General features: G+C 33.8%; 1 pseudogene; it reads left to right on the top strand.

Moving 5' to 3' along the window:
* The first annotated feature begins 499 nt into the window (after positions 1-499).
* LOC116627235 lies at positions 500-655 on the top strand (annotated as a pseudogene).
* Positions 656-18,007: the final 17,352 nt, after the last annotated feature.

The raw sequence follows: 18,007 nt of genomic DNA, 5'->3' as shown, positions 1-18,007 counted from the left end.
GCATGACTTGATATTATCTACACTCTTTGAGATCAACGAGTTATTACCTTCACAGAATGAAGTTTATTACTTGGCCTAATCAACTTCTCTTTATACATGAAAGTAAAATAGAAGACATTTGGAGTGTGTGATGACAAATAAGTCCACAGATCTAGATTTCTAAACCACCCTTGTTTATTAACATCTGCAGCTCATGCAGAAAGGATGGGGACTATTCCCAAAACGGATCCCGAACATGCCTGTGCTCCAGATACTTAATACAAAGAAATGAGGGTTTCTTTTTTATACTTTGTTATAACTCAAACCCCACTGCAAAAATTTCCTTGTGGCCAATAGCGGAAGAGGTGCCTCACTGCACTCAGGTAAGGGACATAAGATTTCATGATGCTCAGTGAGAAGGGTGGATGACCTTGCCATCATAAAATAACAAATTTGATAAAAGCTATTCAAAAAAGACAGAGAACCTATATTTGAAAGTCTTCTAGCAAAATGTTAATGTATCGCTTCTCGGCCTTTTGGCTAAGATCAAGTGTGGAGAATGTAGATTTTCTTTTTCTGATTACTAACACATAGAATAGATGTAAGAGTTGATTTCTCCATCATTTATCTTCATTCTCGTTAACAGAGAACTTTAAATAGCCAAAGAATACAATTCTCTAGAGTGTTATTTCTCTGTTATGATCTTCTTAGCATGTAGATGAAACATAAAATTAGCTTACTGAAATTTGTAGTATCATAGAATGGTAGACCAGGCAAGAAACTAGGGCTCATTAGTCAAAGCACCTCTTTGTACAGATGAGAAAATACAGTCTCTGTAACTGAAATGAATAATGCTAACAGTGCTTATGAGAGTAAATCAGTTTACCTGCAATGATTTTTTTTATTTAGCTATCAAATGGAATTAATCACTTGCTAATGTAATTGGGTTTTCAAGATAAAACTAAAAATAGACATGTATCTTTCTAGCTCATATTATTAATATATTAAACATTGAATTGAACAATTTTTTCAAAATGAAAACTATTCTGATTGGCAGAAGTTCCTTTCCTTTGCATATATTGTATATTGATAGCTAATCAAATTAAATGTACTTGTTTATAATACAATTAAAGTGACACAGCATGTAAATGTTAATTCCATATAAACAAATAACACTAAGATACTTGATACTCACCATATTTATAAATCTTATAAGCATAACCAGTGCAGAAAAATATTAGAAATAATCTCTTTATTTATTCATTTATAGAATTCTGTTTAAGAGTGTTTTAGGAGGGAGTAGAATCATTCTGTTATAGAAGGTTGGGAAAACTCTACTTTTGAGCAATAATTAGTAAATGAAAAAGCCTGGCTATTGTTGGATGGAAGGCTGGCCAGCCTCTAAATTTCATTTTGTGCTAATACAACTAGTCCTTAATAAGCTGTAAAACTTCCTTTCAGCCTTTCAAAATCTATTTGCCAAATGTTCTCTTGAGGACTGGGCCCACCAAAGTAAACAAAAAGGTTAGAAGCTCTGAGCTAAAACAGTCTACAATATAATAAAGCAGAAAAACACTAATTAATAATTTAATTATAAATGAATATAACCAACTGTGTGTCCACACACACACACACACACACACACGTGTATATTTGAAAGTCATGATAAGAAACAATGTCTACAGCAATGAAATTATATAACTGGTAGAGATCAGGCTTAATTTATGAGGGGTAGGGAGAGTTAAGTTCTGATGAGTTCTATCAGCAAAGAATTGGGGAGGGATAGAACTTCTAAACAGAGAATTACAAGTGCAAAGTCCAGAAGTTGGAAGAGAGTTTTGCACTTTGAAGAATGTATGAATATATGATGGGGAACACTGAACTGTGGGACATCAAGTTTATATTACAGTAATAGGAAAATAAACATACATATTTGGCTTTCCTAAACAAACAAGGTGTCACTTTTCTAAGAAATTTGTATTGATTTTGTTGCCTAATTTTGCCACATTTTTTCTGCCTTGGTTGAATTACCTTCCACTGCTACATCCCAGAATCAGATTCTAGAAAACTCAAAATCAGATCCTAGAAAACTCACTGGATCTATATGGAAGTGAAGTCTGATTCCTTATATGAACATGTACATATTGTCTGGTTAGTCAAAAGTCCTTTTTCACAACATTCCAACAAGGGTTTTCTTTCCTGGAAACAGAACACAGAAGAACCCAGGTCTACAAGGAATAAATATGTTCATTTTCTACCTATATTTGCAAAACAACAATATGTTTGGCAGACATAGTATTCAGAAGAGAAAAAAAAAAAGAAGACAAGTTTGCTCATATTGTACCTATTGCATCATAAGTTATGTTTTTTACCTTTTCTCACACTGTAAACTATGGACATCCAGAGGGAAAAGTATCTTCATTAATCTCTGCGTTCCCTAAGACTTAACACAACAGTTGTCAAAAGTACTTATAGAGAGCACTAAGTAATGAATAGAATTGTTGACTCACTATACGATACACCTGAAACTAATATAACCCTATATGTTAACTATACTGGATGTTGTTTTAAAGTGAAAAGATAACCCAGAGAATGAGAGAAAAATATTTGCAAGAAAGATATCTGACAAGGTACTTGTATCTAGATCCTTTACAACTCATCAATAAAAAGATATCTGCATCCCCCTCCAAATAGAAGTACATATAGAGTGAATGGCAATAGCTTGTTAATAGTCTGTGTCAGAGATATGTTCATAAACATTATCATGAGGTGGCTAGCAGTTGGTCAAGTGATGAGGTAACTATTAGACTGAAGAGGAATGGGTAAGAGAATCAACAAATTCTTTCTTCCATCCCAGGAAGGAATGCTTTTGAGAATATCCCTGTAAACAGACAATCCAGTGTCCATTTTACCCCGCCAGGACAGGAATATCACACCTTAAAAGGCAACTGTTGCATATTTGGACAACTGTTGGATTAATCTAAACTCCACTGTGAATGTGTCTTTTGCTAAGAGATGCAGACTGTCTGTTCTCTCATAATACAGCCTTTCAAGAATTCGAAAACCATTCATTCGTGTCCTGCCACTGCATTGACTGGACTCATTTGTGTACTGTTTTCTCATAAGAAGCGGTTTTTATATCCATTCTCATTCTTTTCATTCCTGCTATATACATTCTATACATGTTAATGACTCTCATAAAACGAAACATATAGTTAAATTCACTAAAAGTAAAAATCTGATTAAGAAGAGTGAATTATAAGAGAAAGAGCCTATACAGGAAAAAAAAAAAAAAGGAAGAAAGAACAAAACAAAGCATGGAAGGGGCGCCTGGGTGGCTCAGTCGTTAAGCGTCTGCCTTCCGCTCAGGTCATGATCCTGGGGTCCTGGGATCGAGCCCCGCATCGGGCTCCCTGCTCGGCGGGCAGCCTGCTTCTCCCTCTGCCACTCCCCCTGCTTGTGTTCCCTCTCTCACTGTGTCTCTCTCTGTCAAATAAACAAATAAAATCTTTAAAAAAAAAAAAAAAAACAAAGTATGGAAGATAACATGATAAACACAGCCAGGTTAGTTTATTACACAGACATTTTTGCCAAGGTTGGGGATTAAAAAAATGAATAGGGCACACTATTTTCTCCTACAATCTAAGTCTGAATGAGAAAGAAATGTAAGTAAATAATTACAATTCAATGTGATATTTGGTATAACAGAATAATGCATTCTGAAATTGTAACTTAATTTTTAATTTATTAATGTACCCTAGCCCAGCTCCTTTCAGAATTCCAAAATAATGTAAAAACAATTATTCTTTCGACTCCCTCTCTTTTTCTTTTTTTTTTTAAAGATTTTATTTATTTATTTGACAGAGAGAGAGAGAGAGAGAGAGCGAGAGCAGGAACACAAGCAGGAGGAGTGGGAGAGGGAGAAGCAGGCCCCCTGCTGAGCAGGGAGCCCGATGCGGGACCCGATTCCAGGACCCTGGGATCATGACCTGAGCCGAAGGCAGACGCTTAACGACTGAGCCACCCAGGCGCCCCGTCCCTCTCTTCTTCTTAGTAATTGCCATGATAAAACTTTGCTGCCTATCTGAAAACTGAGCACAAGTCCCTCAACCACTTCCTAACATAAATCTCTACAGCAACAACAACAAAATTAGAAAATGGAACAGCTAGCTCTGTAACAAGGTAATGACGCTTCAAAGACCATATCACACACTCCAAGCAAAAGTCTGGGTTATTTCCTTTCACCTCTTTTGCTATTTCAAAAGAGTCAAGATTCCAGTCTCTTCCATGCACAGCTGCCTTCTTCCTGTAGGTCAGTTGCTCCAAATTCATTCTAAATGAACCTTTGGTGAGGATATGATATATTGTGCTGACTACACCTTTTTATATGAGCTCTAAGAAAACCAGATATTTGCTCCCATCTTCTTGAGGGAATGGATTCTTTCTGATTAGATTTTCTGGGATTTGGGTCAAAAATATATAGAATTGAATTTAATTCTATTAAAGTCAAAAGAAAAATATATTAAAGGAATCAAGAGGCTTTTTTTTTCCAATAGGTTTATTGGATATAAGTGGGAGTGGGTAAGTGAAAAGATAACCCATTAAAACAAGTCCTATTGCTTGAGGTTTTTAACTATAGTTGTATTCCCCTTTGTCTTTCTTTTTCATCCCTTATACACAAATACTCCATTCCTGTGTTGATTTAAATTATTTTATGATAAACTTTGAATCAGAGAAATAATGCATTGTGATAAGATGATAACTTGTTTTTGTTTTTTTTTTTTTAATGAAGGAGGCAATTTATTCACTCATGTACCTTTCAAATCTGAATAGCTATTTCTTAGGTGTTTTTGACCAATTATAAAATGAAGTATGTCATTTTACTTAAACAATATGCTCACCCTATCTGGGAAAGATTATTTAAAGGACATATTTATATTAATACCCACAGGAGAATAGTATACATCACAATAAATCAGATACCTCTTTTATAAACAATTAGGGAGTGATCAGAAAACATAAAAATTGGGAGGATGTTATTTAAAAACTGGACCTTTCATCTTATTTAAAGATTAATGCAAAAGATATATTGTCACCTAACCTTTTAGAAGTTTCCTCAGCCTACCTCCAAACATATTTTGAGTTAATATTTTGGGGATGGATACACAGTCAGACAAACCAATTACTTTCATCTTTGCTAAGGATAAAACATAAGTTATGAGTTTTAGCCTATAGATGACTAACTTAGCAGTTTAAGGGGAAAAAATAACATTTAATCAAGTTTTGAACCCATGCTTGTTTTTCCAAGGCACAATATAGATGCTATTTATAGTTTCAATGAAAAAGCTAGTGGTGAATTTTCAGCGCTTCGTGTAACTAGCTTTATGCTTGGCAAGCCAACATGGCATTGCAAAACCAGCTAAGAATTTGTCTCTGACAGCAAGATTTTCAATGAGAATTTTTTTTCCCAGAAATCCATAATTAAACAATAACAGTGCCTGTAGAAAGCCAGTTGCAGTTTTGTAAAATATATATCTTTACTATGACTACTGAGAGAGTTTATTTCTTTAAGTTGTACGATATTCGTGCAACCCAAGTCAGGTAAAATTTTCAATAAAGTACTTTCTTAATAGGTATGTGAGTTTCCTTCAAAGACTAGGTGAGGCAATTCTTGCCCAGAAAAGTTGCAGATATTCAGAAGCATGCCCGATAATTTCATTTTATTTAGTGAGCTACTTAACTTCTGTATCTATATTTCAAACATTATCCACTCACCACCTGGACTATTTTACTTCCCTTGCCCCTCGCTTATAATGCATGACTTATGCTTTTGTTAAACTGAGAAGGTATTGGCTATCTGATAGAATCTACCAAGCTATCATCCTCCTCCTTTCATCATGCTTTAGTCTGTCTATATGTCCTTTCAAACGTATCCACATGAGGTATTTCTCAGATCTTTTCTCATGCCAGTTTCCAACGGTGCCCCACAGTTCCAACCGCACTTCCTTCAAAAATGCAAAGTCCTCTTCTCTTTCCTTAACCTTGAGGCCCTCCCTAGAAGCCTTCCTATTTCTCGTTATTCTTTCATAGGCAAATGTCTTCTTTGATTGAGGATATGATATCTCATTTTCCTGACTATTCCCTCTTTAACATCTCCACAATTTTATTTTTATCATTCTACTAAAAACATACTCTCAATGATATCAAAAGATATCTTCTTACTTATAAGAAACCCAGGAGCTTTTTCTGACAGACTGCAAAATATTCCGTAATATATGCTCTCTCTTTTATTTTTTTTATTTTTATTTTTTAAAGATTTTATTTATTTAACAGAGACAGAGATAGTGAGAGCAGGAACATAAGGAGGGGGAGAGCAGGAACACAAGCAGGGGGAGTGGGAGAGGGAGAAGCAGGCTTCCCTTGGAGCAGGGAGCCCGATGCGGGCCTCCATCCCAGGACTCTGGGATCATGACCCGAGCCGAAGGCAGACGCTTAACGACTGAGCCACCCAGGCGCCCCTTCCAACCGCACTATATGCTCTCTCTTTTAAAACTAAGAAAATTCCTAAATTTTGGTTAGGTATATGACAACCTAGAATAAACACATGTCTCAATTCCTTTTTTTCCCCTTTCTTTTCCTATTTTTTTAATTTAAATTCAATAGCCAAAGTATAGTACATAATTAGTTTTTGATATAATGTTCAATGGTTCATTTGAGAGTATCACCCAGTGCTCACTATATCATGTGCCCTCTTCAATTCCCTTTTAGTTAAGGGTGAACATAGAACTTATTATCTCATTGGACATAGCCAATGGGATTTAATCAGAAATGCCTTGACATATTTCTAAGACATTTCTTTCAGAGGAGAGGTCACACCCTGCCTCAGCCCTTCTTCCTTGATACTTGCTATATGAACATGATGGTTCGAGTTCTGGATTCTGATTTGAAGTCAAGAGAACGTGGAGCAGCCTAAAAGAAGAGTCTTCACAATTTCATGTAATCACCCTGGCTTGGAAATTTAATCTCTAAACTTCTTCTATGTGTGATAAAAAATAATAATTTTGTCCATCAGCAAACTCTTCTTAAAAGAGCACATCGTGGCATCGACTCTTCTCCAAATCAACCCTTCTGGTCTGGCAATATTACATATTTGTCCCGTCAACGGCTCACTCCAGATGACAGTTAAATTCAACACAATGATGTAACAAATCTGACTCATTACCCAGCAAATATTTGACAGTTGTCCGTTTCTTCCCGTCCATTCAAATAGTATCAGGTTCTCATTATCACACAAATCTGCCTTCTGCTTTTCTTCTTCACAAACGTATATATGTGGTTTCTTTAACTGACTGAAATTTACTTTTTGCAACTTTCCAACAATTAAAACTACACACATGGTTGAAGAACCATGTGAAAGGATACTTTTTATGTGACAATTTTGTCTTGAAGGAATCTTTTTTTTTTCTTTTAGTAACTGTGTTCTCTTTCTGAGTAGAACTTTAATTTGATACTTCACATTACATTCCTAATTTTATCAATTGCTTAATTTAAGTATGAAAATCAATATGTTCATCTCCCATGCTCTAGTGTGGGTGATTAAATAATTTCACAGTGGCATTGGAGGTCAGAGTAAAGAAATAGTACTATATTCATTTTGAGGAAATAGAAATTCAAAAAAATGTAGTATTTGAACACTTTGAAAGATTGACTGGGGCTTTTGCAAGAAGTGATAGAGACAAGGACATATAGAACAAAAAAGAAAAGAAAGAAACAGAATGAAGCAGAGACAGGAGATTTTACTGAGAGTGTTGGAAGAATAAGAAAACCATACTTTACCTACATTCATAGCTTTGTATGAGGAAGAGAGGGAAATTACATAGAAAATATGTTGGATCACTTTGTTGAAGGTTTTAATTCCCAAAGGTGATACTTACACTTAATTGGATTTATACTCAATATAGACCTTGAAGATCTTTGAGCAGGGAGTTGTTGTGACTGGAGCTCCATTTTAAGAAATCTCATTTATCAGTGATGAATAAGAAAGCTCAGAGAGATGGAGGTCAGAGGTAAGGAACTCTCTGAGGAAGTTATATTTTTATGTAGATAGCCTTTTTGTATAGCTAGATTTGCAATATATCTTTGTGATGTAACTTCATGATTTTTTTTGTGTATATTTCCAGACATATAGTAGTATTTAAGTAAATTCTTATTACTCAATTGAAATAATTTCAGAGCTCAAGAAGAAAAGTTATTAGAAAACAAAACAATAGTCGGATGCCAAATCCATAATTGATTAACTTCTGTTTGATGGCAGGACTTGAGACATTGAGAGGTTATTTTCCTCTGTCTTCTAAAAACCAGATGCTGGTATTTATAATCAAGAAATATTTCTTGTATGTGTGTTCATTTAAGCATATAGTTAATGCATCTGGGAAATGCAACATAAGAAATAGAAAAATCCATATACTTAGGAATTTACCATGGCTAAAGTGTAAACAATACAAAGGACATATTCACTGAACTGCAGATGGGAATAATTTATAGTGCGATTTCATAGTTTCGTTAAGCAAATAAAGAAATGTGAGAAATATGTTGCAATGTAAGAATTAACATTGTGAACAAAGAGAAAATATGGAAGAGATTTTAAATTCTAAAGTTAGGTGAGTCTATTTATTTTATTATCTATCAGTCTTATCACCATCCAGCATTCTTTTGGTTTCTTTGTTTTCCAGCCATTTGTTTCATACAAGATACTTGTCCTCGAGAATCTCATTTGATGTGGCTTTAATAATTCTCCTAGCTCAAAAATGTTTGCCCTCTGGCACCAAACACTACTAAGTTTTGGCTGATAAACCATTGCATTAGATGTAACAATAGGACCATATTCTATAGCCTACTAGGGTATTCATCCCACAACATGGTCACAAAGATCTTCTAATCCAGAAAAGATACTGCTATTTTAAAAGTTATAGTGCTAAAACTTTCAAACACAACCATAGAATTTCTTTAAGGAAGAATGCATGTTACTCATTAAATTTATTTTTCCTATGTGAAAAATTGGGTCAGATCTAGTCTTAATATTATCTGAAAACAAAATATTATTTGTGTATGTTTTAATTTTTTATTGTTTTTAATTTTAATTCCAGTGTAGTTAACATACAGTGTTACATTAGTTTCAGGTGTACAATTTAGTGATTCAGCAATTCTATACATCACCCAGTGTTTATCATGGTAAGTGCCCTCCTTAATGCCCATCACCTATTTCACCTGTTCTCCCCCCACCCCACCCCCACCCTGGTAGCCATCAGTGTGTTCTCTACAGTTAAGAGTCTGTTTCTTGGTTTGCCTTTTTCTCTCTTTTTTTTCTTGGCTCATTTGTTCGTTTCTTAAATTCCACATATGAGTGAAATCATATAGCATTTGTCTTTCTCTGGCTGACTTATTTCACTTAGCATTATACTCTCTAGCTTCATTCATGTCCTTGCAAATGGGAAGTTTTCATTCTTTTTATAGCTGAATAATATTCCACTGTGTATATATAGCACATCTTCCTTATCTATCCATCAGTTGATGGACACTTGGGCTGTTTCCATAATTCAGCTGTTGTAGATAAGGCTGCTTTAAACATTGGGGTGCATGTATCCCTTTGAATTAGTATTTCTGTATCTTTTGCATAAATACTTAGTAGTGCAATTGCTGGATCATAGGGTACTTAACTTTTTGAGGAATCCCCATACTGTTTTCCAGAGTGGCTGCACCAATTTGCATTCTCACCAACACTGCACGAGAGTCCCTTTTTCTCCACATCCTTACCAACACCTGTTGTTTTTTGTTTTTGATTTTAGCCTTTCTGACAGGTGTGAAGTAATATCTCATTGTGGTTTTGACTTGCATTTCTCTGATAATGAGTGATGTTGAGCATCTTTTCATGTGTCTGTTTGTCATCTAGATGTCTTCTTTGGAGAAATGCCTATTCATATCTTCTGTCCATTTTTTAATTGGATTATTTGTTTTTTGGGTGTTGAGTATTATATGTTCTTTAAATATTTTTCCATACTAATCTTTTATCAGATATATGATTTGCAAATATCTTCTCCTGTTCAGTAGGTTGCCTTTTAGTTTTGTTCATTGTTTCCTTCTCTGTGCAAAAGATTTTTATTTTAATGTAGTCTCAATAGTTTATTTTTGCTTTTATTTCCCTTGCCTCAGGAGACCTATCTAGAAAAATGTTGTTAGGGCCAATGTCAGAGAAATTACTGCCTGTGCTTCCTTTAGGATTTTTATGGCTTCAGGTATCACATTTAGGTCTTTAATCCATTTTGAGTGTATTTCTGTATACAGTGTAAGAAAGTGGTCCGGTGTCATTCTTTTACATGTAACTGTCCAGTTTTCCCCACACCATTTCTTGAAGAGACTGTCCTTTTCCCACTGCATATTCTTGCTTCCTTTGTCAAAGATTAATTGGCCATATAGTTGTGGGTTTATTTCTGGGTTTTCTATTCTGTTCCATTGATCTATGTGTCTCTTCTTGTGTTAGTTCCATACTGTTTTGATCACCACAGTTTTGTAGTATAACTTGAAGTCTGAAATTGTGATACTACTAGTTTTGGTTTTCTTTCTCAGGATTGCTTTTGCTATTTGTGGTCTCTTGTGGTTCCATACAAATTTCAGAGTTGTTTGTTCTAGTTCTGTGAAAAATACTATTGGTATTTTGGTAGGGATTGCATTAAATCTGTAGATTGCTTAGGTAGTATAGATATTTTAACAATATTTATTCTTCCAATACATGAGCATGGGATGTCTTTCCATTTCTTTGTGTTATCTCTAATTTTTTTTTTCATCAGTGTTTTATGGTTTTCAGAGTATAGGTTTTTCACCTCTTTAGTTAAGTTTATTCCTAGGTATCTTACTATTTTTGGTGCAGTTGTAAATGGGCTTGTTTTCTTAATTTCTCCTTCTGCTGTTTCATTATTAGTGTATGGAAATGCAACAGATTTCTGTACATTGATTTTGTATCCTATGACTTTACTGAATTCATTTATCAGTGCTAGATTTTTGGTGGAGTCTTCAGGGTTTTCTACATATAGTGTCATGTCATCTACAAATAGTGGAAGTTTTAATTCTTCCTTACCAATTTGGATGCCTTTTATTTCTTTTTGTTGTCTGATTGCTATGGCTAGGGCTTCCAGTACCATGTTGAAATAAGTGGCGAGACAAGACATCCTTGTCCTGTTCCTGATTTTAGGGGAAAAGCTCTCAGTTTTTCCCCATTGAGTATGATGTTCACTGTGGGTTTTTCATATATGGCCTTTCTTATGTTATGGTATGTTCCCTCTAAACCTACTTTGTTGAGGGTTTTTATCACGTGGATGTTATACTTTGTCAAATGCTTTTTCTGCATCTATTGAAATGACTATATGTTCTTATATTTTCTCTTATTAATGTGATATATCACATTGACTGATTTGTGAATATTGAGCCAAACTTGCATCACAGGAATACATCCCACTTGATCATTGTGAATGTTTGTTTGTTTGTTTTTTTGTAATGTATTGTTGGGTTTAATTTGCTAGTATTTTGTTGAGGATTTTTGTATCTATGTTTATCAGAGATATTGACCTGTATTTCTCTTTGTGATTTCTTTATCTGGTTTTGGTATCAGGGTAATATTGGCCTTATAGAATGAATTTAGAAGTTTTCCTTCCTCTTATTTTTTGGAATAGTTTGAGAAGAATAGATATTAACTCTTCTTCAAATGTTCAGTAGAATTTGCCTGTGAAACTGTCTGGTCCTGGACTTTTGTTTGTTGGGAGTTTTTTGATTACTGTTTCAATTTCATTGCTGGTAATCAGTCTGTTCAAATTTTCTATTATGTCCTGCTTCAGTTTTGATAGGTTATATAATTTTTAGGAATTTATCCATTTTTTCTATGTTGCTCAATTTGCTGGCATATAGTTTTTCATAATATTTTCTTACAATTATTTATATTTCTGTTGTATTATTTATTGTTTCTTCTCTTTCATTTGTGATTTTGTTAACTCGAGTCCTCTCTCTTTTCTTTCTTTCTTTTTTTTTTTTTTTGTTTTGTTTTGCTTTATTTTTTGATGAATCTGGCTAGAGGTCTATCAATTTTGTTAATCTTTTCAGAAAACTAGATCCTGGTTTCATTGATCTATTTTTGATTGTTTTGTTTTTATTTTGTTTTGTTTTGGTTTGGTTTCTATATCATTTATTTCTGCTTTAATCTTTATTATTTCCTTCCTTCTGTTTGTTTTGGGTTTTATTTGTTCCAATTTTTCTAACTCCTCTAAGTGTAAGTTCAGGTTGTTTATTTGAGATTTTTCTTGTTTCTTGATGTAGGCCTTTATTGCTATAAACTTCCCTCTTAGAACAGCTTTTGCTGTCTCCCAAAGGTTTTGGACCATTGTATTTCATTTTCATTTGTTTCCATGTAATTTTTTATTTCTTCTTTGATTCTTTGGTTGACCCATTCATTATTTAGTAGCATATTATTTAACCTCCATGTATTTGTGCTCTTTCTAGATTTTTTTCTTGTAATTGATTTCTAATTTCATGGCATTGTGGTCACAAAAGATGCATGGTGTGACTTCAGTTTTTTTGAATTTGTGGAGACTTGTTTTGTGACCTAATATGTGATTTATCCTGGAGAATGTTCCATGTGCACCCAAAACAAGACATTATTTAACAACATTTTAATGAAAAAAAAAAAAAAACAAGGTTAACTCATTGCCTTTAAAAATACGCTTTTTTTAAAGATTTTATTTATTTATTTGACAGAGAGAGACACAGTGAGAGAAGGAACACAAGCAGGGGGAGAGGGAGAGGGAGAAGCAGGCTTCCCGCTGAGCAGGGAGCCTGATGTGGGGCTCGATCCCAGGACCCTGGGATCATGACCTGTGCTGAAGGCAGACCCTTAAGGACTGAGCCACCCAGGCGCCCCTAAAAATAGGCATTTAAATGCAACACTACTGCTATTGGTAATATGTCTCAGTACACCTGGATCTTTATAGTAGAAAACTCACTCTAAATATGTAGGGTATATCAAATTTATTTGAAAAACTGTAACTACCACCACCATAACTGAAAATTGGTCACTCTCCTCTTTTTCTCTCCAGACTAATTCAAGGCACTTTCCTTTTACATCTAACATATGCTTCAGTCCTATTTACCTACACTTCTCTATTTCCTGAACTGTCTTGTAACTACTAGTTTTTTTTTTTTTTTTTTTTTTCTGTTACTCAAAACAACTGATTGGCAAAGCATTAAAAAAATTATCTTCAAATGAAAATATCTCTTTGGAGCACCTGAATATTAGCATATAAAATTACACACAGATAAAAAAAACTGTTTTACCTTTTAAACTTCTGTCTTGAATTTACAACATCTCAGAGTTTGTATATTAATTGAAATACTCAGAAAGCTAGATTCCAATCTTTCTTTCTTTTACTTCTTTTGTTGCATTTCTTATATTCCGAATATACCCAATGTCTTTTATCTGGTTTTCCATTCCTAAAGATGAAAAAAGAATCGCATGAGGGAGAAAAGTAAACTTAAAAAATGAGTACATAAATCTTCTATCTCTATAGATATAGACCTCTTAACCTAAATCATGGGTAGACAGTTTTTTTCCAATGTGTACAAAACCCACAGGTAACCAATTAACTATCAATTCCTAATATTTTGGGAATTTATGTACTCTGTCAAATGATATCATTTTTTAAATCAATCAGGCTATTCTCTTTAGCATGTATACTAAAGCATTTAGTTTACTGACTATCCTTTGTGCTCATACTATAAAATTTTTAAGATAGCATATTCTCTCTTTAAAATCCCTAATAGAAAGGTAGCAAATATTATACACCACACACACACACACACACACACACACACACACACCCCAAGTTACAAAGAATGCTGGTATTCTTTTGGAATTTTATTTCCTTGTTTGAAGCTCATATTAAGCCATGAATTCATGTCTATTAAAGATATCAGAGTAAAGGGGGAGAAAAAGTTCTGCATTGTTTCAAGACTTGGCCTTAATATATGTCAGTAAATTGATGATAGTTTACTATGATTCTCTAGGCAGATATTAAAGATCTCATGGTACATAAGGAAATAATGTGAGTAACACCAGTGTCATGCCACACACTTAATAAAGTAGCTCCTGATAGCATTATTAATGATTTAAGCATTCTTGGAAGGTTTCATCTCTTCAAACACATTTTTTATAATGTTTAATGCTGTTTCTATCCTGTGACTAAGCAGATAATCATGGTTATTTTTATTCAGTAAGTAACTTCTTGAATTGTTCAGTGTTGCCATGGGTATAAAAAACATCATGTAAAACACAATTCTATTCAATAAACATTTGCACTTTTTTCCCCTAAGAAAAACTGTTTTGTAGCAAAAAAGACTGTTAAACTAAGAAGGTTTTCAGTGGAGTGCTGACTCCAAAATCACTATTTAGCTGTTTACCATACACCTCTCATATTCTGGTATAAACAGCAGTTCAATTAGTGCATTTATCACTGTTCTTGGTAAAATGTCCCCTAAAATGCCATTATCATAAGCATTTCCAGGCACTTTAAGTGGCAGTCTCATGGATTGAATCCATTCTAAGTATTCATATAATTTTCTAATTTGGAAATCAACACCTTTGTTGATTATGGTTATCTTTGTGTTTGGACATATTTGTTATGGCCAAAAGAAAATAAGGGATGAGCTGCACAAACCAGACTCTGCACACTGAATATACAATCAAGTATCCTTAGATTAGCAATTAAAGCCACAAGTTTGGCTTGGAAATGCAGTGTAGACAAGACCAGCCTTTTTTTACTATCTGTGAGAAACATCAAACCTAAGAAATTAGACTATTATTTTTAAAATCTGAAAACAGGGCGCCTGGGTGGCTCAGATGGTTAAGCGTCTGCCTTTGGCTCAGGTCATGATCCCAGGGTCCTGGGATCAAGTCCCGCATTGGGCTCCCTGCTCCTTGGGAGCCTGCTTCTCCCTCTACCTCTCTCTCTCTCTCTCATGAATAAATAAAAAAATCTTTTAAAAAATAAAAAAATAAAAAAAATAAAATAAAATCTGAAAACATATTCTCACATCAACTTTGAGGTCACTATTTAGATTCAGCTCATTCTGTATTAACAATTATTATGTGCCTACAACATGCCTGGGATTTTACTAGACTAAATTAAAAATAGACAGTTCTTTTTCCTTTATAAAACTTACATAGAATCATGGAGATAATTATATAATTATGTATATAACTACAGATTATGCTAATTCCTATGGTAAAAAAAGTATGCAGCATCAACTGACCTGTAACATATTGCTGGTGAGAATGTAAAATCATGCAACAATTTTGGAAACAGTCTGGTAGTTTCTTATAATGTAAAAATACTTATAACATGTAACTATCAATCATAATCTTCCCAAGAAAAATGAAAACCTATGCCCACCTGCAGATCTATGCATGAATATTTCTAGCACTTTTATTCATAATATACAAAAATTAGAAACAACATAAATGTTCCTCAGTTCGTGAATGAAGAAATAAATTGTAAAATGGGACACTTCTCAGCATTAGTAAGGAATAGATCACTGATACACCCAGCAACATGAATGAATTGCAAAAAAATGTTAAGGAAGACCAGACACAAAATAAGAAATATTTGTATGAAATTCTAGAAGAGAAAATTCTAATCTATAGTGCCATAAATCAAACTTGTGGCTTCTAGTGCAGAGGTAGTGGTTTTCACTGAAAAGAGGCACAGAGAGACATAAAAAGAAACTTTAGTACAATGCCTGGTGTGTTGGTGAACAGTGCCTCTCCAAAATTCATGGCCATCTGGAAACTCTGAATGTAACCTTATTTAGAAATAGCGTCTTTTCAGATGTAATTAGTTAAGATGAGTCATACTGGATTCGGGTGGGCCTTAAATCTTACAACTGTTCTTCAAGTAAGACAGTCATGTGAAGAGACAGAGAGAAGGCCATGTGATAACAGACTTAGAGATCAGAGTGATGCACCTACAAGCCAAGGAGTCCAAAGGATTGCCAACCACCAGAAACTGGAGAGACAAGGAGCAGATTTTCCGTCGGAGCTTTAAGATGGAGGCAATCCTATTGACACCACAGCTTTGAACTTCTGGCCTCCAAATTGAGAGAGAATACATTTCTGTTGTTTTAAATCACTGGGTTTTGGTAACTTGTTACAGCCATCCTAGGAAACTAATGCACCTTTTTGTAACGTGAAATACAAAAATCGATGTTTTTTTCTACATAACTATATAACAACCAGGAAGAAAATATAGGGGAAGAAAAATACCACTCAAAATAAAATTAAAAGTTAAATTTTAATTTAATGTAATAAATGTAATTAAAAATTAACCTTGCTTAGGGGCGCCTGGGTGGCTCAGCCGCTAAGCGTCTGCCTTCGGCTCAGGTCATGACCCCAGGGTCCTGGGATCGAGCCCCACATCGGGCTCCCTGCTCTGCCAGAAACCTGCTTCTCCCTCTCCCACTCCCTCTGCTTGTGTTCCCTCTCTCGCTGTGTCTCTCTCTGTCAAATAAATAAATAAAATCTTAAAAAAAAAAAAATTAACCTTGCTTAGATATGTCCAGTACATATTTGAGTAAAACTTTAAAACGCTAATGAGAAAAGTATACAACCTTTGAATAATCAGAAAGTTATAGTATGTTTTTGGTTAGAAAGTCACAGTTGGAAACAGGAGATAATTCTCTCAAAATTAATTTGTCCATCCACTGCTATAGTAATAAAAATAACAAATTAAATTTTTGTAGATTTGGGAGAAATGAAAAAAAGTACTGAGGCTTATTTAGACAAAAAATATACATGTAGGCAAGAAAATAAGATTGAAAAATAAGATTCATAATTAGGAAAGATTAGCACCTCCATATATTAAAATGTATTATGAAATCTTCTAGATTTCTTATCGCTGAAAATGAAATTAAGACAGAGTAGGGAGCTATAAATAGATTAGAATACATTTAATTCATGATAAATTAATTTCTAATTAATGAGAATAATTCAGTAGATTTTTTTTTTGAAAGACAACCCAATTTTGTGGAAAAATTAAACTGGGTTTCCCATGTTATTCCTAATATCAACACACATATCTGTTGATGCAATAAATATTTCCCTACAAGGATGAACATTTTTATTTCATTAAGTAATATATCCAAAGCACCCAAAAGAGTATCTGCCACATAAAGACAGTCAATAAATATATGTTTCATAAAAATGAAATGTGTAGGAGAAAAAAATAGAATTTCTATAACATACTCTACGCAGAAGATAAAACATATAAATATTGGAATGAGAAGCATAGAAAGAAAGAAAAAAACACAACTCACCAAGAAAAATGTTGACAAAGAGCTAATTTCGTTAGTTTACAATGGATTCAAGAAAAGTAGCCTGCCATAGAAACAGACATGTTGAATAAAAAGAAATTACAAATGCTCAGTAAGCATTAGAAAGTATTATTTTCATAAAATAAAATTTATATATTAATAATATATATATTATTAAAATAATAAAATAAAAATTATATATTACATTTATTACTTATTTTTTTACAAAATAGATGCAGAAACATGCAAATGTTTGATAATATTTAGAGCTTGTGAGAGAATGGAGAAATATATAGTTTCAACTAGTATTGGTGCCAGCTATTTGGAGGAAAATTTGGCAATAGCTATCAAAATTAAACATGTGTATACCAAGTGACTTAGCTTGCACTGCTAGAAATTTACTCAACTAGTAGCCACACAAATTATATAAATGTATTTATTACCAATATATAATGTTTATTGAAGTTCACCTACTTACAGAAATATTCTTTGGGCTGATAAGAAAAAAGGTTAACAAGGAAGATAACGTCCTTTAATACAATATGTGTAACTAACTGAGGAGTTCACATCCTAATCAGAAGGTAGTGTGATATCTAAGTATGGTCAACATATCATTGTTTATAGT

This window comes from Phoca vitulina, unplaced genomic scaffold (assembly GCF_004348235.1).
Source record: "Phoca vitulina isolate PV1807 unplaced genomic scaffold, GSC_HSeal_1.0 scaffold2, whole genome shotgun sequence".
In the NCBI taxonomy this organism is placed as follows: Eukaryota; Metazoa; Chordata; class Mammalia; order Carnivora; family Phocidae; genus Phoca; species Phoca vitulina.
The sequence above is the reverse complement of the archived record's forward strand: the minus strand, read 5'-3'. Positions and strand labels throughout refer to the sequence as shown.